General features: G+C 36.5%; 1 long non-coding RNA gene across 3 annotated transcripts in view; it reads left to right on the plus strand.

The window, feature by feature from the left end:
* Positions 1 to 24,978, plus strand: part of LOC140509221 (uncharacterized) — a 131,185-nt gene that overhangs the window by 90,007 nt on the left and 16,200 nt on the right. For 2 of the 3 annotated variants that reach the window (XR_011968596.1, XR_011968597.1), the window contains one exon: positions 18,414 to 18,544. The exons of the other annotated variant lie outside the window; for it this stretch is intronic. This is a non-coding gene — a long non-coding RNA (uncharacterized lncRNA). The remainder of the gene's footprint in view (positions 1 to 18,413; positions 18,545 to 24,978) is intronic. 3 annotated transcript variants of the gene reach the window in all.

Genomic DNA, 24,978 nt, shown 5'->3' on the forward strand with positions numbered 1-24,978 from the left:
TCACCATTATGTCTGATAAACACATAGCACTTGCACTGGAAATCATTTCCTTTGCACACTAAGAGGATTGGGATACTAGTGCAAAATCCTAGGTTCTAAAAGAGAAAACCTCTAAGAATCAAAGATAGCTAAATGAAATGGGAAAAACAGGTGAGAGAAAAAACAAGATAGTCTAGAAAAAAACTCCGTAACTCGGTTTGGCCCATCACTTAGTAACAGTCATGAGTCAATCTGGCAGCACAGTGTGAATTTGAGAGAGAGAAGAGATTTGGCTGACTGGTGATACTGGCCATTTTAATAAGCCAGAAGTCACGAAGCCTGGCAAAAAAATTAACTTGATGTAGCATCAGCTAGAAAAGAGTCCAGAATCACCCAGTTGATTTGCTGTAGTATTTAAAATACTTTTCCAGTCCAGTCCAGGATTTTAAAAAATAGAGATTAAACTATGTAATCAGTTCATCTTACTACGGAGTTTATTGGAAATATTTGTAATATTTGTAGGGACCTTTTCAGGCTCCTCAGAGACTTTGAGACTCCCACCCCTTCCCCATTAGTTCCCAGGTTGAGGGTTCTCCACCAAGAGATCTTCAGTATTTGTCATCTATTCGATGTATTCTTATATAGACCAAAGCAGTTTGATGCATGAAGTCATCTGAAAATAAAATAAGGTAGTAGCTTAAATCAAAGATATTATATTAAATAGCTATAAACTCCTCACTCCCATGTGTCTACTGCAGAGTGTTGGTCTTAGCTGTCTGTTAACCACTTTGCCCCCCACAGCACAGAAGCAGCAACATATCTAGTCACCCATAGGAGGCTTGTCAGCATACAAACCAGAGCACTGTAGAAAGTGAGATCTTCCTTTAATGCTCTTTTCAAGACTTTCTCAAATACTTCTAAAAATTCAAATCTTTCTGGCAAAATTATTTCCCACAGAGAGTATGAGATTTAGGCCTTCCTTCAGATATACCCCCTTTCAAAGCAATTGGTTGGATAAAGGCTTCTGAGGATAAAAACAACCCTGTCTCCTGTCATTTTGGGATCAATGTATTTCATTCTTTTCCTAGGAAGGTTGACAGCACTTTCTAGGAGAGACCTGTCCCACCTAGAATTACTGCTAGGATCCAACTGGGCTAGGACAGGCAGCAGTGTTTTACACTCAGGAAGACAAAGGAAGTTATACCTTTTAGAAATATGTCAGTCTAGGGTAAGCATACCTGGGGCTTTTTTGAATGATCCAATGACAAGTAATAAGGATCAGAATGAGCAAAGGGGTTGGCAACATTCCTTTGGTGTTCACAGACTACACTTAATGGATTCATCAGTCATTTTAGCTGTTTCTGTCTACATATTCCTCCTCCTCTCTCTGAGTGAAGGGACATAATCTAACCAGATTGCATCAAGCACTCATCCAGATCAAATGAGTTTATTGGTTTTCATCCAGATGTTTTAGCATTATATAAACACAATCAAACTGTATTAAATGCCTCAAAGTCTCATGATAACTCAAAACTAGAGCTAGATAGGAGAGAGAGGGTGAGCAATCCATCATACTTTCTGCACTATTGGAATGGACACAGGATGGCAGATCTTCAGTAGTTGAGGTTTTTTTTTTTTTAATTTTTTAAGTTAGCCACTGTCTTTCATGGAAGATGACTCAGATGCCATAAATTGCAATGAATGCCCAAATAACTCTTACATCTCGGCTTCTTTCCATATGAGGAAGTCACACCAGAAAGTTTTGCCTGAATCTACGTGTTTTCAAAGAGCTATAATCCTTGGCAGAGACAGATTTTAATGTGATATTTAATGGAAGTGCCAGATATGAGTAAGCTAATTACAACAAGAAAAGAACTTCTATTAATAATTTGGGCATTGGAGGTACCATGAATTTAGAATTACAGAACCTGAATTTATGTCCAAGTTCTAGTGCTTACCACTGCGTGGCCTTGGACAAAGCACTATGTCTCACTTTGATCACTTGAAAAGTGAGAGCGTTGGAATATGCAACCTCTAAGGTCCCTTCCAGGTCTAGAACTGTGATACTATGATCCCATGGATCTATACCGATATGGAGGATAGAGAACTAGATTTGGATTAAGGAAGAACTGAGTTTGCATCCTACCATACATACACTTATTAACTGAGTGGACAAGTCATGTAACCTCTTTCAGATTCAGATTGTTCATCTGTAAAATAGGGATAATTTTTTGACCTCATATTGTTGTGGTAAAGGATTGAGTTGTAAAAAGGATGCAATTAGAGAATATACAAGAATCACTTTTCAAATCTTAAAATTCTTCATAAATGTGAACTCTTATAGTTCTATACATTCTTAATATCCTCTATCCGAACATAAATTCCTGTCATACTACTTCACCCTCTACCTTAATCCTCCTAAATGTATTCATTATTTTCACCGTGACTTCTAACCTATTTGTGCCCTTCTTTCCATACCACAGTGCTCTTGCAGGTCATCACTAGTGTTCATCTCTTTTTTTTCCTGTTTTCAGTCTTGGCTCTATAGTTATCCATTCAATTTTAAAATATTTAGTACTCTTGAATCCCTTGCTCCCCCCTTTTTTTCATTGTTTATGTCTTGCACAAAGCGCAGTCTTAGAAAACCCTCATCATTTATCTCGTATTTTACTGAATTGTGCTGAAGGAAGTCATACAATCAACTACCTAATTTTTTAGGAAAAAAAGTTGTCCAAGTCTCCCTAAAACTGCTTTGAGAGTGCCTCTCAAAGACTTACTCAACAATTACTGTTAACTTACTTCATTCTCGTCTATTAAGAGATGACAGATTTCTATCATCCCTCAAGATTTGATCCCTTTTATCATAGAGGGAATATAGTAAGCAGACTCAGGAAAACAAGTATACCAAAAAATGAATAGAAAATGGAAAGAAAAATGAAACAATAGAAACTGAATGCTGTAAGACTGAATTCAGCAAGTTTAGTCCCAAAGAAGAGCATGAAAAGATAACTCCCCATGCTCCTAAAAACAATGTTTATTTATTTTTGACATTTATTTTTTAAAAAACTTCTAGTTCAGTCACCCCCCCCACTTCTTCCCCATACCCAGTGAAGGGAAGAGATATGATATCAATTATACATATGTGTATAACTATAATGTATAATTACATAATATATATATGATATGCATATCAATTATACAAATTATACAAAGCATTTCTATGTTAGTCATATTGAAAAATATAAAAAAAAAACAAGGAAAATAAAGAAAGTGAAAACTGTATGCTTCACTCTGCATTCAGACCACATCAATTCTTTCTCTGGATATGGATAGTATTTTCCATCATGAGTCTTTTGGAATTGTCTTAGATCTTTGTATTTCCAAGAAGAGTTAAGTCTGTCAGAGTTGGTCATTGTACAATGTTGCTGTTACTGTATACAGTGCTTTCCTGATTCTGCTTACTTCACTCAACATCAATTCATTTAAGTTTTTTTCCAGGTTTTTCTGAAGTCTACCTGCTCATCATTTCTTACAGAACAATAGTATTCTATCACATTCATATTTCTGTTTGCAGAACCTCTGAAGCTGAGATCAATTCTCTGCTGCTTGTGCTAATTTTGGCCTAATAATTAACCCCAAGAAAGAATAGGTGCTCCATCAGCCACCACCACACCATCCATACATGGAACCATCGGTTACAGTAAATGGAGAAGTTCCAAATGCTGTAGATAAGTTCACTTACTTTAGTAGCATACTTTCTGTGGATGTATAAATTGATAATGAAATTGATACATGCATTGCCACAGCTAGCTCAGTGTTTGGGAGACTCCTGAAGGAAAAGTATGGGAGAGAAGAGGTATTAGATTGACTACCAAAATGAAGCTCTATAGAGATTTTGCTGACCTCATTGTTATATGCCTGTGAAACCTAGACAGTAACCCAGTGTCATGCCAGGAAACTGAATTGCTTCCATTTGGATTGTTGTAGGAAGATTTTAGAGATCACCTGGTAGGATGAGGTACCAGACAATGAGGTCCTTTCTTGAACTAAACTGCTGAACATTTTAACTCTTCTTCAGAGACCCTAAGTCTAATGGGCTGCCCATGTTGTTGGAATGCAAAACGTATGCTTGCCAAAAAGAGTATTTTATGGAGAACTCACACAGGGCAAGTATTCACATGGATGAGAAGAAGCAATATTAGGACACTCTCAAGATCTCTCTTTAGAACTTTGGAATTGATAGTGTAACATGGGAGACACTGGAACAGGACTGCCCAGCATGGCATGCTCACATCAAAGAAGGTGCTGTGCTGTATGAGCTAAGAAGAATTGAAATAGCTCAAAGGAAACTCAGGATACACAAATTTAGAGAACCCACCCAACTTTTCACATGGACTATTTGTGCCTGACTTGTGGTAGAACATTATGAGCTCCTGTTGGGCTGATCATCTGTAGTCAGATACACTGAAACTTGACTTTAGCATAATGATGTCATTTTGATCCTCTTCAAGAATGAGGGCCAACAACCAATACCACAATTTATTCAGCCAATCCCCAATCAATGGATATCCCCTCAGTTTCCAACTCTTGACCTTCACAAGAAGAGCTGCTATAAATATTTTTGTACATGTGTGTCCTTTCCCCATTTATTTACGATCTCTTTTGGATAAAGACTTAGAAGAGGTATTGCTGGGTGTATTGATAATGCTTTTTTTGTTTTAGTATAATCAAGTGCTTCTGATTAAATAATATAATTAAAGAAAATTTTCTCTTGCCCATTATTAGTGAAGGTTTGTAGGAAAGCCAACACCTTTTGTTAAGTTTCCAATGAGTTCTCGTTGGTTCTCAAGGGTTGTGATGCCCTCTGGTTTTAAAAAAAATGTACAAATAATCTGAAGGTGAGGTTTTATTTTGGGTTTAGTCTTGGAAGAAGGTTTGTGTGCCAGATGAGACTCTGGGAAGCTGCTAAGCAGCCCCCTAGCTTTGAAAACCCAAATGTCGGTGCTTCCTTCCCTGGTAACTATGTACATATGTAATGGTCAGACAGTTGGATCTGTCTGTTGATCTGTGATGTATATATTGTTTATGTCAGACAGTTGAAAGCATGTCTGTTGATTTTGATTTCTCTGTATTTTCTCTGAAGTTCAGGGTGCTGACTTTTCCCCCTGAACTAAGTGAATAATACATGTGCTTGATTAAAGTAATTGTTGACCCATCAAAAGTTGCTTTCCTTTTAGAAATGGAGAACTAAGAACCTGTGATAGCAGGTCCTCCTGTGTTGTTGGAATGCTTTCTGTTACATTGGGTCAAAGGGTATACACAGTTTTATAGCCTGTTGGGCATAGTTCCAAATTTCTCTCTGGAATGGGTGGATCAATTCTCACTTCTACCAACAATGCATTAATGTCTCAATTTTCCCACATCTTCATCAACATTTATCAGTTTCCTGTTTTGTCATATTCTTCTTGTCATTTCTTGTAACACAATAATATTCCATTCAATCACATACCACAACTTGTTCAGCCATTCCCCAACTGATGGGCATACCTCCATTTCCAATTCCAATTCTTTGTCACCACAAAAAAGATGTGCTTTAAATATTTTTGTATATATAGCATACAGCACCTTTTCCTTTTCCTTTGATCTCTTTGTGATACTGACTTAGTAGTGATATTGCTGGGTCAAAGTGTATGCATAGCTTTATATACTTTCAAGAATAATTCCAAATTGTTCTACAGAATGGTTGGACCAGTTTACAACTCCACCAGCAATGCATCAGTGACTCAATTTTCATCATCCTCTCCAATATTTTCCATTTCCTTCTCTGTCATATTAATTGGTGTGAGTTGTTTCAATTTTTCTAATCAATAGTGCTTTAGAGCATTTCTTTCACATGACTATGGAATACTTTGATTGTTTTCATTAGAAAATTACTTGTTCATATTCTTTTACCATTTATCAATTGGGGAATGACTCATAGTTTAATAAATTTGACTCAGTTTTCCACATATTTAAGAAATGAGGCCCTTAGAATTGAAATTTATCTAAGCCTTCTCCCAGCTTCCTGCTTTTCTTCTCATCTTGGCTATATTGTTTTTATTTGTGCAAACACTTGTATGTTTAATGTAATAAAAATTGTCTATTTTATATCCTGTGGGTCTCCTTATCTCCTTTTCAAAAATTCTTCCCTTATCCATATATCTGACAGGTAAAATTTTCCATGCTCTCCTAATTTGCTTATGATTCAAAATTTTATGAACAAATCATGTGCTCATTTTGATTTTATCTTGGTATACCATGTGAGATAATGGTCTATACCTACTTTCTGCCAAACTGCTTTCCAATTTTCCCAGAATATTTTTGTCAGATACTGAGTTCTTTTCCCCAAAGCCTGAATCTTTGGGTTTATCAAACCCTAGATTACTATGGTCACCTACTATCATGAATTTCCTACCCGATATATTCCACTATTTCACCACTGTATTTCTTATTACTTTCATGATTACTATTTTTGCAATATTTTGAGATGTGGAACATTTTCTCCACTGATATTCTTAACCTTTTGTTATTCCAGATGAATTTTATTTTTAAAGCTATTTTTAAGGGTAATTTGATTGGTATGACACTAAATAAGTAAGCTAATTTAAGTAGAATTATGACATTTCTTATATTGGCTCAGCCTACCAATGAGCAATTAATAATTCTTCAATTGTTTAGATCTGTCTTTATTTGTATTAATTGTTTTATAACTGTGTTCATGTAGATCCTTGTTTCTTTTCATGGTAGGTTTCCAAGCATTTTACATTGTCTACAGCTATGTTAAGACTAATTTTTTTTTCTATGTCTTCCTGCTGGACTATATTGGTAATATATAGAAGTGCTGATAATTTATGTGGGTTTATTTTATGTCCTACAACCTTGCTGAAGTTGTGTTCCAGCCAGTTGTTTAGTTGGTTCTCTAGAACTCTTTAAGTAGGATAGCATATTGTCTGCAAAGAGAAATAATTTTGTTTCTTCTTAACCTATTTTAATTCCTTCAATTTCCTTCAATTTCTTTGTCTACTTTTATTGCTACAGCTAGTATTTCTAGTACAATATTGAATAATAGTGGTATTAATGGGCATTCTTGTTTCATCTCTGATCTTACTCAGAAGGATTTTAGCTTATTCCCATTATAAATAATGATTACTGATGGTTTTAGAGAGCTACTACTCATTATTTTAAGGAAAGTTTCATTTTTTTCTATGCTTTTTACTGTTTTAATAGGAATGAGTGTTGTATTTTGTCAAAACCTTTTTTCTATGTCTATTGAGATAATAATATAATTTTTGTTGTTTTTGTTATTGATATAGTCACTTATGCTCATAGTTTTCTTAATATTGAATGAGCCCTCATTCTTGCTATAAATTCTACCTGGTCATACTGTATGATCTTTGTGATATATTATTGTAATCTCCTTGATAGTACTTAATTAAATTTTTACATCATATTCATTGGGGAAATTGGTCTATAGTTTTTTTTTCTGTTTATACTGTTCCTATTTTAGATATAAGCCCTGTATTTGTGTCATAAAAAGAATTTTAATGGACTCCTTCTTTGCCAATTTTTCCAAATAGTTAATATATATGAATGAATTTTTCTTTAAATGTTTGGTAGAATGCATTTGTGAATCTATGTGGTCCAGGGGAATTGTTTTCTTTTCTTTTTTTTTTATTAATTTTTAACATTTATTTTCACACAATTTTGGGTTACAAATTTTCTCCCCTTTTATCCCCCCCCCCCAAACCCGAGCTTTCTAATTGCCCCTGTGACCTATCTGCTCTCTCCTCTATCCTCCCTCCCTGCCCTTGTCTCTGTCTTCTCTTTCGTCCTGTAGGACCAGATAGCTTTCTTGACCCCTTAACCTGTATTTCTTGTTACCCAGTGGTAAGAACATTACATTTGGTCCTAACACTTTGAGTTCTAACCTCCTTAGCTCCCTCCCTCTCCACCCCTTCTCCTTGAAAGACAGGCAATTCAATATAGGCCATATCTGTTTAGTTTTGCAAATGATTTCCATACTAGTTGTGTTGTATAGGACTAATTATATTTCCCTCGATCCTATCCTGTCCCCCTTTACTTCTATTTTCTTATGGTCCTTTCCCTCCCCATGAGTGTCGACCTTGTATTGCATTCTCCTCCCCATGCCCTCCCCTCCATCCTCCCCCCCACCCTGCTTGTGCCCCTGTCCCCCACTCTCCTGTATTATGAGATAGGTTTTCCTATCAAAATGAGTGTGCATTATATTCTTTCCTTTAGTGTAATGTGATGAAAGTAGACCTCATGTTTTTCTCTTGCCTCCCCTCTTTATCCCTCCACTGATGAGTCTTTTGCTTGCCTCTTTTATGAGAGATAATTTGCCCCATATAACTTCTCCCTTTCTCCTCCCAATATTTCTCTCTCACTGCTTGATTTCATTTTTTTTTAAGATATGATCCCATCCTCTTCAATTCACTCTGTGCACTCTGTCTCTATGTATCTGTGCATGTGTGCATGTGTGTGTGTGTGTGTGTACTCCCACCCAGTGCCCAGATACTGAAATGTTTCAAGAGTTATAAATATTGTCTTTCCATGTAGGAATGTAAACAGTTCAACTTTAGTAAGTCCCTTATGATTTCTCTTTGCTGTTCGCCTTTTCATGGTTCTCTTCATTCTTGTGTTAGAAAGTCAAATTTTCTTTCCAGCTCTGGTCTTTTCATCAGGAAAATTTGAAAGTCTTCTATTTCATTGAAAGACCATTTTTTCTCCTGAAGTATTATACTCAGTTTTGCTGGGTAGGTGATTCTTGGCTTCAGTCCTAGTTCCTTTGACTTCTGGAATATCCTATTCCATTCCCTTCTATCTCTCAATGTAGAGGGTGCCAGATCTTGTGCCATCCTGATTGTATTTCCACAATACTTGAATTGTTTCTTTCTAGCTGCTTGCAATATTTTCTCTTTCACCTGGGAATTCTGGAGTTTGGCCACAATGCTCCTAGGAGTTTCTCTTTTTGGATCTCTTTCATGCGGTGTTCTGCGGATTCCTTGAATATTTATTTTGCCTTCTGGTTTTAGAATCTCAGGGCAGTTTTCCTTGATAATTTCATGGAAGATGATGTCTAGGCTCTTCTTTTGATCATGGTTTTCAGGTAGTCCCAGAATTTTTACATTGTCTCTCCTGATTCTATTTTCCAGGTCAGTTGTTTTTCCAATAAGATATTTCACATTATCTTCCATTTTTTGAATCTGCGCGGTATGTTCTGAGATATCTGTCTTTCTCAAAAAGTCCTTAGTGTCCATCCGTACCATTCCAGTTTTGAAAGATCTATTTTCTTCAGTGAGCTTTTGAATCTCCTTTTCCATTTGGTTAATTCTGCTTTTGAAAGCATTCTTCTCCTCATTGGCCCCTTGCACCTCCCTTGCCAGCTGAGTTAGGCTAGTTCTCAACGTGCCAATTTCTTCAAGATTTTTTTGGTTCTCCTTTAGCAGGGAGCTGATCTGCTTTTCATGCTTCTCCCTCATCCCTCTCATTTCCCTTCCCAGTCTTTCCTCCACCTCTCTAACTTGATTTTCAAAATTCCTCTTGAGCTCTTCCATGGCCTGAGCCCATTGGGTGGGCTGGGACACAGAATCCTCGATTTCTGTGTCTTTGCCTGATGGTTAGCTTTGTTCCTCCCCATCAGAAAGGAAGGGAGGAAGTGTCTTTTCTCCGGTAAAGTATCCTTCAATAGTTTTATTTCTTTTCCCTTTTATTGGCATTGTCTCCCCCTAGTGGCCTGACCTCTGAATGTTCTCCTCACACCCACCTTGCCTCCTGGTCCTCCCAGCCAGCGTTTGGGGACTGAGATTCAAATGCTGCTTCCCGCCTTAGGATTTTTGGCGGGGGCAGGGCTGCTATTCAGTGTGAGAATTAAGTTCAGGTGGTCAGGGGCAGGGCCGCCTCTCAGGCATAGTTCCCTCTGGGGGTTTATGCACAGACCTTCCGCAATGGATCCAGGCTCCTGCCCGTTTGGGGAGCCCCCGTCCACAGCCGCCTCTCAGCCCCCACCTCCCGGGGGGCCCGAGCCTTGGGGGCACCCCACTCCCTTCTCAACCCGCCAAAGAGACTCTCTCACCCACCCCCGTCAGTCACCTGTTGGTAGGGGGACCCGTGCTGCCGCTGAAGATCCCGCCTCCGGAGCCCTCTCAGATCTGTGCCTCTCGGAGCCGTGGCCGCCGCCGCAGATCCGGGCTGGGCTCCGCGTCTGCAGCGCGAAGGACCTTTTGCGAGAGGTTTGCAGGTCCCTCTGTGGGTGGGGTGACCGGCGTGGCCGCTGGAGATCCCATCCCCGTAGCCCTCTCGGATCTCCTCCCCTCAGTGTCGCGGCCGCGGCAGGGCCGCATTCTGCTCCCCATCCCGGGGCCCAGTCTGCGGCGCGAAGGACCCCCCGCGAGAGGTCCGCAGGTCTCTCCGGAGCAGAAATCTCCCTCGCTCCAATACTCCGTGGTCTCTGGGTGCAGAATTCGCCCTGGCTTGGTCCCCTCTAGACGTTCTGTGGTTTGTGGGTTCGGAGCTATGTGTATGTGCGTCTTTCTACTTCGCCATCTTGGCTCCGCCCCTCGAATTGTTTTCTTAGGGCGATCATTGAGGGCTCATTGGATTTCTTTTTCTAAGATGGGGTTATTTAAGTATTTTATTTCTTTTTCAGTTAATGTTAGCAATTTAAATTTTCATAAATATTCATCCATTTCATTTAGACTATAATATTTACTGGCATACAATTTGACAAAAATAACTCATAATATTTGTTTAAATTTCATATTCATTGCTGATGCATATAACTTCATTTTTGATACTAGTAGTTTTTTTTAAATTGAATCAATCAATGGTTTATTAATATTATTGGTTTTTCATAATGCCAGCTTTTAATTTTATTAGTTCAATGATTACTTTCAGTTTTATTAATCTCTCTTTTGATTTTCAGGATATCCAATTTGGTGTTTAATTGGGGAATGATAATTTGTTTTATTTTTAGTTTTTTTTAGGTGAATGCCCAATTTATTGATCTGTTCTTTCTCTACTTTATTGGCAGCTACACAATTCAGTAGATAGAGTGCCAGGACTCAAGTCAGGGAGAATGATCCTCTAGTTTATATTCAGCCTCAGACACTTACTAGCTGTATTTCTCTAGATAATTCACTTAACCCTGTTTGCCTGAGTTTGTTCATCTATAATATAAGTTAGAGAAGAAAATGATAAATCATTTTAGTGCCTTTTCTAAGAAAACTCCAAATGGGGTCAGAAAGAGTCAAACATGACTGACAAATGATTGAACAACAATCCCAAACTTATAGATATAAATACTCTCCTATCTACAGTTTTGGCTGCATCCAGTAAATTCTGGTATATTGTCTCATTTTTGCCATTCTCTTTTTTTATGATTTGTTTTTTGACTCACTAATTCTTTAGGATTAGGCTATTAGTTTCCAATTAATTTTAAAGCTATCTTTCCATGACTCTGTACTGAATGTAATTTTTGTTGCATTCTGGTTTGAAAAAGGATGCATTCCAGCCAACTACCACCCCAGTGACCTTCTAAGTTGTCTTGGGCTAGAAAAAAAAATATCTCACTCTGACCTCTGGTACTCTGGAATTGAATCTGAAACATTATTTTGAAGTTTCTTGGAAGGGAATGTGAAACATTTCAGCTGAGTTGCTGCCTACACTCTGCCATGTTGGCTCTGTAATTCTTTCCATGCTTTTTTGCAAGGATGAGAGCCTAAATGTGAGAATATTGAATATAGTATTAGATCAATTCGTTACATTGTTTAGTTTTGCTAGGTTATTTTGCCTTTTCTGGTTTTTTTCTTCTTTACTTTAGGAGATGGATCTTTGGGAAGGGCAGCTGAATGGATACAGTAGAAAATATATGTGATATAGTAGAAACTATCAATGTAATTTATACAAAAATGCATAAAAACAGTAACCAAAGTCTCCATGAGAACTGTTTAAGTTGGGGCCACCTGTCTGTGAATATGACTCCCAGATCCAATTAAGTCTCTCTCTCTTGAGCCTCAATCCTAAATCACAAGGTATCTATTGGACATTTTAAACTGTGTTGTACAAGTATTTCTAAGTCAGTGTGTCTAGAAGAGAGTTCATCATCTTTTCCAATCAAGCATATCTCTTTCCCCAACACTTTATTTCTGTTGAGTGTACCACAATCCTCACAGTCACTCATATTTTCAGGCTTTCAAACCTCTCACCCATACCCTCCTCTCCCATTCTATCACTAATCAATGGCCAAATCTTGTTGAATCTATAGCTTTTCTTGTATTCATCTTTTCTCTACTTAAGTGGTCATCATTTTATTTTAACCCCTCAACATCTCTCACCTAGACTATTACAATAGCCTCTAATTTGTTTCTGATGCCTCTTTTCTTTGCTGTTTCTAACATATTCTTCATACAATCATGAAAATGATATTCCTAAAGTATACAGGAATGAACATGTTACTCCTCTGATCAAGAACCTCCAGTGACTACTTACTGATTCTAGGATTAAATAAAAATTCCCCTGTTATTTAAAGCCCTTTATAGTCTAACTCCAGGTAAAGACTTGTACAATAGCTAACATTTCTAAGGATGAAAACAACTGGCATTTCTGTGAGGCACAATATTACAAGACCATATAACATAACTTTAGGGTGGGGAGTGAAGAGACAGAGAGAGACAGAGACGGAGACAGAGATGAAGCCAGAGAGACAGAGGCACAGAGAGACACAGAGACATGGACAGAGACAGAGAGAAATGTTTTATTTAGGAGAAATATAATATGAAGGACTGGTCAGGGAGAATGGACACAGGGAAATCCACTGGGATCCTTGATGGAAGCAGGTGTTCAAAATGGCATGAAATTGAGTGAGTTTTTATAAAGTTCTTGTCTGAGTATAACGGAACTAGACATTGAGGGCAGGAAACATGGAGCTCTGATGTGAGGTAGACGTTAGAGTACAAAATTGGCGCAGACTCATGCTGGGGCAACTAGGTGGTACAGTGGATAGGTGCCTGACCTGGAGTCAGGAAGATGAGTTCAAGTCTGGCCTCAGACACTTACAAATCACTTAACCCTGTTTGCCTCAGTTTCTTCATCTGTAAAATGAACTGGAGAAGGCAACGTCAAGCCACTCCTGTATCTTTGCCAAGAAAACACAAAATGAGGTCATAAAGAGTCTGAAATGACTGAATAACAGAACATGAATGGTGGAGTCATTGGTGACTGTTGCTATTCACACTCCCAATGAGCAAGAAAGGGGCTTTGGGACTTTACTACTGGTCTTACTCTGACAAGGTGATGCAATCATTTTGACCTTTTCTTGGCTGCTTCATTTAGCAGGATATAAAGGCTCGTGATATCCTTATTGTATGACAACTCCACACCCAGTGATCTTTTTTCTATACTATTCAGAGAATAAAGCTTTCCTGCCTTTTCCATTAATATATGCTTATACTTTATTTTTTCATATTATTTCATTCGCTGAGCAAATATTGATTAAGTCCTTAGTGTGTAGACACTATTGTTGAGTGTTAAGAGTGGGGAAACCAAGTTAGAAATGATTCTTGTCCTTGAGTTTACAGTATCAAAGCACATTGTCAGTACCAACAGTACTTTCAGACAAATTAACTCCGTGTAAACAGAACAGGCTTAAGGAGGTCACATCTCCAAGTATGTTGTGACAAATCAGCATCTCCTAGGTACTCAAATGCCAGGACTTCAGTTTCTTACCATTAAGCATCTTTCTGTGCTAAGTCCCACATACTTAAGAGACTTGTATTTTTCTATTTTTGTTTTGGGGACCTTCACTTGTATATTTCTTTATAAATCTTATCTTTCAGCAGGCAAATCTTCACAATCCTGATCTGAAACTGGGAAGCAATTCTGTCTGCTACCTTTTCAGAAAATTATCTCACTGCTTTTTCCTAGACTAATTTTTGTCAAAGGATTATGGTTAGAGATTCAACATGGGCCCATTTCACTGTCCAATAATAGTAGTTGGATGGCACCAATTTGCCCATGATAACATGCTTTCCTGGTGATGGAGAAATAGTTTCATCTTTGTACATAAAAGACAGCATAATGTTGGTGACATAAATGTACCAATCTATTGACACTTTCCTAAATTTACTTGGTAGAAACTGACAGTGTAAATACAGAGATTCAAAACAACTGAGATTTCTTTCTCCTGCCACCAAAAGTGTGGTTTTTTTTTTAAATTTTTCCCTCCAAACCTTAAAAGGAAAAAAAAAAGTAAATCACAAATGCTATTTTTTTCTCGGCAAAAAAGTCACTTCACACACATAGTGGTGTTTTATATAAGGGAAAGGGAAGAGGAGAAGTGACATGAGAAAACATTGGAAAGGAATTTTTCCCCAAGATCTCTTTCCTACTCTCAGCTCTTGATTACTAAGGCTCTACTTAGTAATTTACTGCCAGTAGGATAAGTGTTTCAGATGTCAAAGAGTGTTATCACATTGAAGCAGAGTTGATGATGCCAGATTTAGCAATGGTAATATATTACTACTGTACCTATCATCTTTGATAAGTATAAGAATGGAGCCCAGTTATTGCCAGGGAGATGGGTGATAATATGTATCTGTCCTTCTACCTATGTATAAATATATGTATGCATGTATGTATATATATATGTATATGTATATGTAAAGCCTATCTCTTTATATATCTATGTATATGTCATTTTTGTATCTATTTTTATTTATCTAAATGCTTCATATAGTATCCATCTCAAATCACAACAAATTAATCTATTTACCTCTATTTGTAAGGGAGCAACTTAATCATGTTTCACAGCCATGCACTCATAGGCCCAGGAATGTCAACTGGCAGAATTCCCAAACAGTGTACAATGGCACAGACACAAAATAATGTAATCTATGACTTGGTTTGTTAGCATAAATGACCATGTAAGCCTGACACTCAGTTCTATTTTACATAATCTTCTTTGCTAGGAAAGCAGTGACCTGTATTTCTTTGCAAACATCCAGTGACCTTTATCTGTGCTTGGGATAATAGCATTAACTGTCCCTAATGTGTTGAAAATACATAGACCAACACATTCCCGAGTTCTGTATAGTTTCTGTGGTTTATAAGTTTCCTCAACAAAAAGAATCACTGATTTCCAAAATTGTGAGGGATCATAAAAGACTAGTCTTTTTTTTTTAATTTTATAAGTCTAGAAACTTAAGTCCAGAAAATTTATGTGACTTGCCCATGCTCACATAGCTTTGAATGGCTGATGAGGAATAAAAACTCAAGTCTTCAGTATCCTCATTCAGTTCATTATGGTGTCTTTTACTCTATTTTTTAAAAAAATAATCCCTTGATAAGCTTTTGATGAAAAGAAATACCTATACAAACACCTTGGCACCTATCTCACTAATCATTAAATGCTGATATTTATTTCCAACTCTTATTTTTTCATTCACTTTTATTAGAATATTAAGTACAACAATGTTTTTGTATATTGGTTATTGACATAGATTAATTTGAAAAACATTAGGATAAATAACTTTAAAATGCACCATCTTCTAAATGAAATGTATAGAAATGGCAAAATCATTGTTTTTATTAATTCATAGCCTTACTTAGGCATTTGAGGACAAGATGACTTAAAATTTTCACCTTCTTTTCTATCCTTACCTACCAATACAAACAAGAATTAGGTCCAAACCAGAATGCAGAAATATAGAAAACTGATTTTTTTGATCACTGTATCTCCTAGGGGACAAGAACTTCTAGCATGTCATCTTACAATCAGAGATTCAGAGAATATGCTCTGCTAAATGCGGAGAATCAGATAAATTCTTTAAATATATATATGATTTATATTTAACATTAATTTTTAAAAACAAAAATGAGTCCTGAATTCTCTTCCTCTTTCAATCCCTCCCCCGTTCATTGAAAAGGAAAGCAATACGATATGAATTATACATTTGAAATCATGCAGAATATTTTTTTATATTAGCAATGTTGCAAAAAAGCAGGAAAAATAGAGTGAAAAAATTATACTTCAATTTACACTCAGAGTTCCTCAGTTCTCTCACTTGAAATAGTTAACATTTTTCATCATGAACCCTTCAGAAATTCATCAGATATATTCTTGATTTGACTTTCCTTGGCTTACCGAGGGTTTCATTGGTCAAAAAGTTGAGGAAGCTAGGGGGTAAATTTGGTTGTGGAACTGATTCTGATCAACAAAGGAGAAGTTGTTGGTAATGAGGGAGAGATAGGAACCTTGGAGAAAGATATATTGGTGTTTGAAACAGATAAGGATTAGAGTGTCATACATAGATAATTTTTTTTTTTAAATTGAACTTAACGAAAGGATCATTTCTTTATATATGCAAAACACAAAAAGAATATTCTATGGGAAATGGTGAATCTTTATTTCATAGTCTGTTTTTTTAAACTCTTTAATTAATTTTACAAGTTATTTTCAAAGCTCTCCAGTGACATTGGCCTCCTCATTGTTCCATAAACAAGACAGTCAATTTCTCCAGTCTGAGCATTTTCTCTGGCTCTTCACTAGGCCTGGAACATTCTCCATCCCCTGCTCTCCTACTTACCTCCCTGGATTCCTTTAAGTCCCAACTAAAATCTCGTCTTCTACTGGAAACCTTCTCCAAGCCCTTCTAATGTTTTTCCTCTGTAAATTATTTTTTATTTATCCTATATGATATTTGCTTTTTATATAGTTATCTGCAGATCTTAGACTATAAACTCATTGAGGGCAGGGGTAGGTCTGCTTTTTTGTCTTTTTATATCCTCCTATTCTGAAGTCCCCCATGTCATATTCTTATGTCAATCATATAAGAAATGCAGAAGTGAGATTCTTCCTATTTTACAAATAAGGAAATTGAGGCACAGAGATGTATAACAACACATTCAGTTTGCATAGTAATTCAGTGTTAAATCCATATTCTTGACTAGTACACTATCAGTCTTTCCTCCTTCAATGGAAGCATCAAAAGCTATGACAAATTTATACTAAGTAGAGATTACTACATATCATCTTTAATACCTTATCTTAATCAGAAAAAAATTCAAATTAATATTATGTCACATAAACATCACTGCACTTTATTTGCAAAAATGGTGGTGCCCTTTATTTTGAAATTTGGGAAAATTATACAAGTATGGTTTACATCTCTTGATGCCTCAGGGAGCAGGGTATCTGCATCCCTGCTGTACAGAGGGCAGACTGAGAACACACACAGATTTCATGACTTTGCAAAGTTACAGGGGAATATTGCCAGTAGAGCCTAAGCTCTGGCTCTGAACCTCTCCTCCTTCCCCTCTAACCCTCAAGTTATTAGATCATCGACTCTTGAGTCATCAGAAATAATACCAAACTCGAGCATATTTTCTTTCTTCATTTATTAACAAAAAAAAGGAACAAACTGAAAAGAGAATATGTTATGTTGAGAACCTTTAATTATAGGCTGTGGCTCCCCTTTGAATTAAAATAATCAGTTATACACAACCATTTTACCAAGCATCTCACGCTTGCTCTTGTTTTTAAGGCTAACAATGCTTCCTAATTTAAAAGTCAAACAAAACCAGTATTTATCCAGTTATTAAACAACACTCCTGTTTAACTCTTTCTGCTCCTTGTGTTAGGGAGTTTGGGAAGAAAGGTTTAGAGTTAGATTGGATTTTCTTTCTCACCAATCAACAAGTAATTTGAAATCAAGAAGAAAAACTGAAAAGTCCATTGGTTGCATTGAAAAATAAAAAGGTAGGGCATCTTTTGTAGTATTAAAATAGTAGTAGTAGTAGTAGTGTCAAAAGCTCAGTATCCCGTGTTACAGTCTAACCTAGACATTTTCTTAAACCTTTAATCGTAACTGAGAGGCACCATGATACAGTGGATTGAGTTTTTGCACAGCAGTCAGGAAGATCTGATTGCAAGTCCTTCTTACACATAGTGGCTGTGTGTGACCCTGGGAAAGTCTTAATCTCTCATAGTCCAACTTGTAAACTTCTAAGATCTTAAAGTACAGAGAGGGCACTTATCTTTACTGGCAGCAATGGACTTCTATCAGAAAAACATAGATCTTATAAACTGAAAAATAAAATAGGAAACAGGACCCAAGTCCCTGGTTATTTCTTTTCTTTTGTGGAGACAATCAGGGATAAGTAACTGTCTGAGCATCACACAGCTATTAGGTGTCTGAGGCTGGATTTAAAATCAGGTCTTCCTGACTCCAGGGCCAATGCTCTATCCATGGTGTCACCTAGCTTCCCTGTCTATGGTTATTTCTAATAGATTCTTGCTAATCAGTTATCTGTAATGATATAATGAAAAACAACAACAAATAAATAAAAATATTTTTGTGCTCCTGTTTCTTCATTTAAAGAATATGGATGTCATATTAGATTCCTTCTCAGTCCCCTCAGCTCAGGACTTTTGAGATTTCAGAATATCACCATTCACCATGAACTCTGGAAAGAATAATTGAGTATCCCTTAGGCTGGAGCACTGACCCAGGTAAGAATATATTTTAGAAAGAACACTAGATTAAGGAATCAGATGTCTTGGATTTGGGCTCTTGTACTGAAATTAATTAGCTGTATAACCTTGGGCAAATCACAAGTTTTGATACTTCAATTTACTCATCTGTTAAATGAGGGATTGGCTAAATGATTTCTAAGGCATAACCTATTTTGAAGATTCTAAAAGTGCTTAGAGGAGACAAAGGAGTAGAAGACAAGGGCTTTGCTCTCAAAAATTTAGTCTAGTTAGGGGAGATAAGACATCTATTTTCCAGGTTAGTTATTTTTCTATTAAGATATTTCACATTTTCTTTTGTTTTTTCCCATTATTTTGACTTTGTTTCTTGAAGTCTCCTGGAATTACATTTGCCCAATTCTAATTTAAAAGGAATCATTTTCTTCATTGAGCTTTTACTCTTCTTTTTCCATTTGACCACTTGGGCTTTTAAAGGAGTTCTTCAGTGAATTTTTGTTCTTCTTTTACCATTAGGTAAATTTTGTTTTTGGAGGTAATATTTTTTTCAGTAATTTTTTGTGCCTATTTTATCAAACTGTTAATTCTCTTTTCATATGTCTTTTTTGCTTTTTTCTCATTTCTTTTCCCAATTTTCCCTTTACCACTCATCCCTTTCTTTAACCCTCCAAGAATTCCTGTTCACTTTGGATCCAGTTAGTATTTTACTTTGAGGCTTTGCTTGTAGGTGTTTTCACATTGTTATCTTCTTCTCAGTTTATGTTTTGGTCTTCCCTGCCACTGCAGTAGCATTTTATGGTCATGTTCATTTGTTGTTGTTTATCCATTTTCACAGCTTATTTCTTCACTTTGAAGTTTATGTGAAAGTTGGGCTCTGCTAAGCTGGAGGGAGAGGCACTGTGCCAAGTTTCAAGCTTTCTCATGCTGTTGTTTTTTGTTAGCTCTGGGATCTGAAAAGACTTTACAAAACGTTTCATGAAAAAAACAACAATATACAAATGCAAGTTACTGCCTTGCGTATTAATATACTATATGTACATACACACACACACACACACACACACACACACACACATATATACATATAGGAAAGATTGACGATAATTGTCTCCCAGGTTCCAGCCTCATCCCTCTTCAGTATATTCTCCACACAGAAGTCAAAGTGATATTCTTAGAGTGCAGATCTCATTATTGTGTGACAAATTTCAATGGCTCCCTATTACCTTCAGTACCAAATATGAAATCTTCTGTGCACATATAAAGCCTTTCACAGCCTGGCTCCAACCAACCTTTCCAGTCTCATATTGTTCTTCCTTATATATTCTATATTTTAGCCAAATTGATTTACTTACCTTATTTTTCTTCCACTTCCATGTCTTTGAAAAAGTTGCACCTCATGTTTAGGATATTTTCCATTCTTGTTTCTTTTTTGGAATTGCCAATTCCTGCTGAGGTTCATCTCCTTTGCTCCCTCCTACACAAGGACTTTCCTGGTTCACTCAGTTTCTAGGGTTCTCTGCCCTCCTAAAACATGTATTCAATATTCTATTCTGTCTTCAATTATTTGTATTTATTTATTTACTTACTTAGCTATCTATTTATATATATATATATCTGTATATATTATATATTTATTCATATTAGCTATCTATTCATCTTTCCATCTATCTATCTATCATCTATCTATCTATCATCTATCTATCTATCATCTATCTATCTATGTATTCATCCATCCATCCATCTATCTATCATCTATCTATCTATCTATCTATCTATCTATCTATCTATCTATCATCTATCTATCTATCTATCTATCATCCATCTATCTATCTATCTATCTATCATCTATCTATCTATCTATCTATCTATCTATCTATCTATCTATCTATCTATCATCTATCTATCTATCTATCATCTATCTATCTATCTATCTATCATCCATCTATCTATCTATCTATCATCTATCTATCTATCTATCTATCTATCTATCTATCATCTGTCTATCTATCTATCTATCTTCTATCTATCTATCTATCATCTATCTATCTATCATCCATCTATCTATCTATCTATCATCTATCTATCTATCTATCATCTATCTATCTATCATCTATCTATCTATCTATCAGCTATCTATCTATCATCTATCTATCATCTATCTATCTATCATCTATCTATCATCTATCTATCTATCTATCTATCTATCTATCTATCTATCTATCTATCTATCTATCTATGTTATAGTCTTCAAGAATTATGAACTTCATGAGGGCCGTCACTTTTTAGTTTAGGTCTTTGTATATCTAATGCTTCACACACTGTCTGGTACATAATAGAGAACTGAATTGAACTTGAAGACAGAAGACCGCAATTCATGAACTTACTCTTCCACTTGATAGCTATGTGACCTTAGATTATCTTTCTAACTTCTCTGATCCTAAATATTCCCAATAGGCATAATAACACCTATCTTACTTATCTCACAGGGATATTGTAAGAGTCAAAAGAAATAGGAGATATGGAACTATTTTCTAACTACAAATGGATTTTGTAAATGTAAGATATCCAAAAACCACTGCTATTTTTATAGTGAAATTTGAGTTTATTTCAATGGTTATACTTAAGTGAAAATGTAAAATAAAGATGAAAATTCATGAGAAATATTTTTAACCAAGGAAACCACTGGATGCAATTGATATTCAGGTCACTCAGTAGTTCTGGACCTTTACCAAGCCTCTAGGCTTCTAGCCATTCAAAACCATAAACAAGAATGACAAAGCGATCAAAATTGGCTTGGATGTAGCTTAATTCCTTCCATTTGGCAATTATCAACCTCATCATCAACCTTATCAAATATTTAGTGCTGGGACACTTCACAGAAAATCTAGGTGCAACACATAATTAAATCCTACTGTTCTATCTCTAGACCTTAAGGAATGGCTATCAAAGCAAGGCAAGATGTATGTAGCATTTGAGATTCATAAAATTTATGATAGTCTTTAGCAGTTTAAGACAAGTATGCTTTGGCAAAATTGGGAGATAGGAGAATAGTTTTTCACATGTTCTCCAACTTTTCGATTTTAAATGCCTCCATCTTCCTCTCTTATGCCATCTCTCTCCCCTACAAATCTTCAATGATGTCATCCTATGCACTAATGGATGAAGGTTGTCCACTATGGAGTCCCCACTCAGTTTCTGCTTCTCCTATCAATCACAGTGGTAGCAGTAGCAACAAGTAACAACAGTAATAACAGCAACAGTAAAAAGCAATGATGACAGTCATATCAACAGCGCCACTAGTAACAGCAATCGCAGGAGTAACTGCTACAACAAAGGCAACATTTCAGCAACAGAAACAACAAGCATTCATTCAAAAGCTAACTGTTTTTAGATGTTGAAGGAGATGTAAGATGCCTCTCAGTACTCCAATCTCTGTAGGGAGAAAGGCTATTTTTCCAGGTAAATACAAAACTAAATGGAATGTGCCAATAAAGGCCCTAACAAATACTCCAAAGGAAGAAGAGATGACTTCTGATTAGGGTCATCGTGAAAAATTCACAGAAGGTAAAGTATCTCATCTGGACCTTGAAGGAAAATAGAAATTAAACAGATAGATATAGAAAAGAACAGAGGAGAGAACATCTCTTGAAGAGAATAATGGAATTAGAGAAGTAGAAAGGGACTCAATAAGTCAGATACTCCAACTCTCTCATTTTTATTTATGAAGGATTGAAGAAGAAAAAGAAGAAAAAACCTATTTCAATCATCAAACACTAATTTTCCCCCTCCAACTTCCTATCAGCTACTGAGAGTAAATAAAATAAACAATAGAAAAGAAAAAGAAAAGAAAGGAGGGAAAGAGACAGAAAAGGAGAGTGAGAGGAAAACACAAGGAAGCTTTCTATCATATAAGAATAGTCCAGCAAAACCACTTCCTGCATTGGTCATATCCCAAAATGTGTTTCTCACTCTCCACATTAGTCCTTCATGATAATTCATCGATAATCCTTCAAAATCTTTTTGTCATGATGTGGGCAATGTTCACCGTCTGAGAGGTTGTGACTTGCCCAAGGTCATAGAAGTAGTAAAGGGCAGAGTCAAGATTTGAACTTGGATTCTCTAATTTCACAGCCAGAGCTCTTTCCACTGTATGGAAGGAATAAACAACAATACAATTAAGAGAAAAATATGGTATATTTGGCAGAATGAAAAGTTTTCTAGTTTGTTTCAAGAACAGAATTTCTTAAGCTATATGATATTGGGTTTATGTAGGAAGCAGGTTGACTCCAGCTTTTAAAAAGTTGTGAATTCTGGGCCAAGAATTTAATTCTTGGCCAATGAGCATTTTTGAGCAGGAAAGTGACACAATCAAATCAGTGCTTTACCAAGACTGATCTGACAGATGTGTAGGTGTGTAGAACAGATTGGAAGAGGGCAACCCTGGAAACAGGGAAACTGATTAGAAATCTAATATACTATGATGGCCTGAAACAAGGTGATGACAGTTGTAGCAGAAAGGGGAAACCAACTCAAGAGTTATTGTGGAAGCAGAATTTATAAGACTCGGTAACAACCAATTGGTTGTGGTAGGTGGAAAGGGGAGCAGTCAAAGATGACTGCACAGTTTTGAACCTGGGTGACTGTGAGAATGGTGAAGCTTCTAATAACAATGAGGAGTTGGAATAATGAGCAGCTTGTGGAGAAATACGATTTTAGTGAAATAGTTCTGCTTAAATACTTTGGGATAACGAGTAGAGGTGGGAAAATATATTGCTATTGGAGAGTATTTATTTAGAAGAGGACTTAGAGGTCATCAAGTAAAACCTCTTCGGCTTCATACTAATTGTGTGACCGTGGATGAATTACTTCACCTTTGTCTGATTCAGTTTCTGCATCAAAACAAACAAACCCCTCAGATAATAATAACACCTACCTCATAGGGTTATTGTGACGATCAAATGATGTAATGTGTAAAAGTGCTTTGCAAAGTTTAAAGCATTATACAAATGCTTACTCTTATTATTTGGAAGATGAAGAAAGCAAGGCTTAGAGAAGGTATAAGACTAAAGATACAAAAGTGCTACCAGTTCTTCTGCCTTGAAATCCACTGCTCTTTCTAATACACCAGTAGGCTTATGCATTATTCTTTGACAATTATGGCAAACAAATATAACTTTTAAGATTTGGTTCTGTGGAAATAAATTTAAGCTTGGGCCATAGTTCATCACAGTAGAGAAGTGGTCAAATGCAGGAGCTAAGAAAATATATATGTCTATATCTATATCTATATCTATATCTATATCTATATATCTATATCTATATCTATATCTATATCTATATCTATATCTATATCTATACCTATATCTATATCTATACCTATACCTATATCTATCTGTCTGTCTATCTATCTATCTATCTATCTATCTATCTATCTTTCTATCTAGACTCAGGAAGAGAAAGTAAAGTTGGTGACGTTGCACAGCCCTCCCTTACTCAAAACAAAGTCAAGTGCAAGTCATGTCATCATTTCTCTGATGTCATGAGCTTCTTCAAAAACAAAGGATGAACAAAGACTGTGAGTAGAATGAGTTGCCTGAGTGGGGACCCAGCTAGCTGGTAACCCAGCTCATTCTCTCCCTTCTGTCTCCCTCTTCTTTTCCTTTGGGGATATGGGGTTTACTGGCTAGATGTCCTTCCTTCCTTCCTTCCTTCCTTCCTTCCTTCCTTCCTTCCTTCCTTCCTTCCTTCCTTCCTTCCTTCCTTTCCTCTTGCTCCCACAATCTTAAACCCAGTGCACTCTAAAGCCCATAGGTTGGACAACAATAGCTCCACTTAATGGCTTCCTTACAGTGATTATCACTAGTAACAGTTTCTGTTGATTTAGTTATTTTTCTTTTGTTTATTAAAAGGGTCAATCCCTGACTACTTCTTAAAGAGCCTATTCACTTAATGGGTGTTACCTCCTTCTAAGTGAGTACCTGAAAAACCCAGCTTAAAAAGGCCAAGGTCTCCCATTGCATCCTAGGCTATCTCCAGTCATCCTGTTGAATATCTGGTCATTGGACACAGATGACTCAGGAGGAGAAAGTGAGGTTGGTGACCTTGCACAGCCTTGCCTCACTCTAAACAAAGTCAAGTGCAATTCATGTCATCATTTCTCTGATGTCATGGTCTTCTTCGAAAACGAAGGATGAACACGGACTGGCTATCTATCTATCTATCTATCTATCTATCTATCTATCTATCTATCTATCTATCTACTTATCTATCTATAATATTCATTGCTCCTAGTGTCTTTGTTGGCCTGGTTTGGTCAACAAATGACAAGATAAGTTGAGGTTAGAAAGGGCTGTAGGCACCAAACAAGGAAAACACACACACACACACGCACGCACACACAGGATGGGAGTCCATAATGGGAATATCATTGGGAGAAATCAGGCTTATGAAAGAAA

The sequence above is a fragment of the Notamacropus eugenii genome, chromosome 5 (assembly GCF_028372415.1).
Source record: "Notamacropus eugenii isolate mMacEug1 chromosome 5, mMacEug1.pri_v2, whole genome shotgun sequence".
NCBI classification, from domain to species: Eukaryota; Metazoa; Chordata; class Mammalia; order Diprotodontia; family Macropodidae; genus Notamacropus; species Notamacropus eugenii.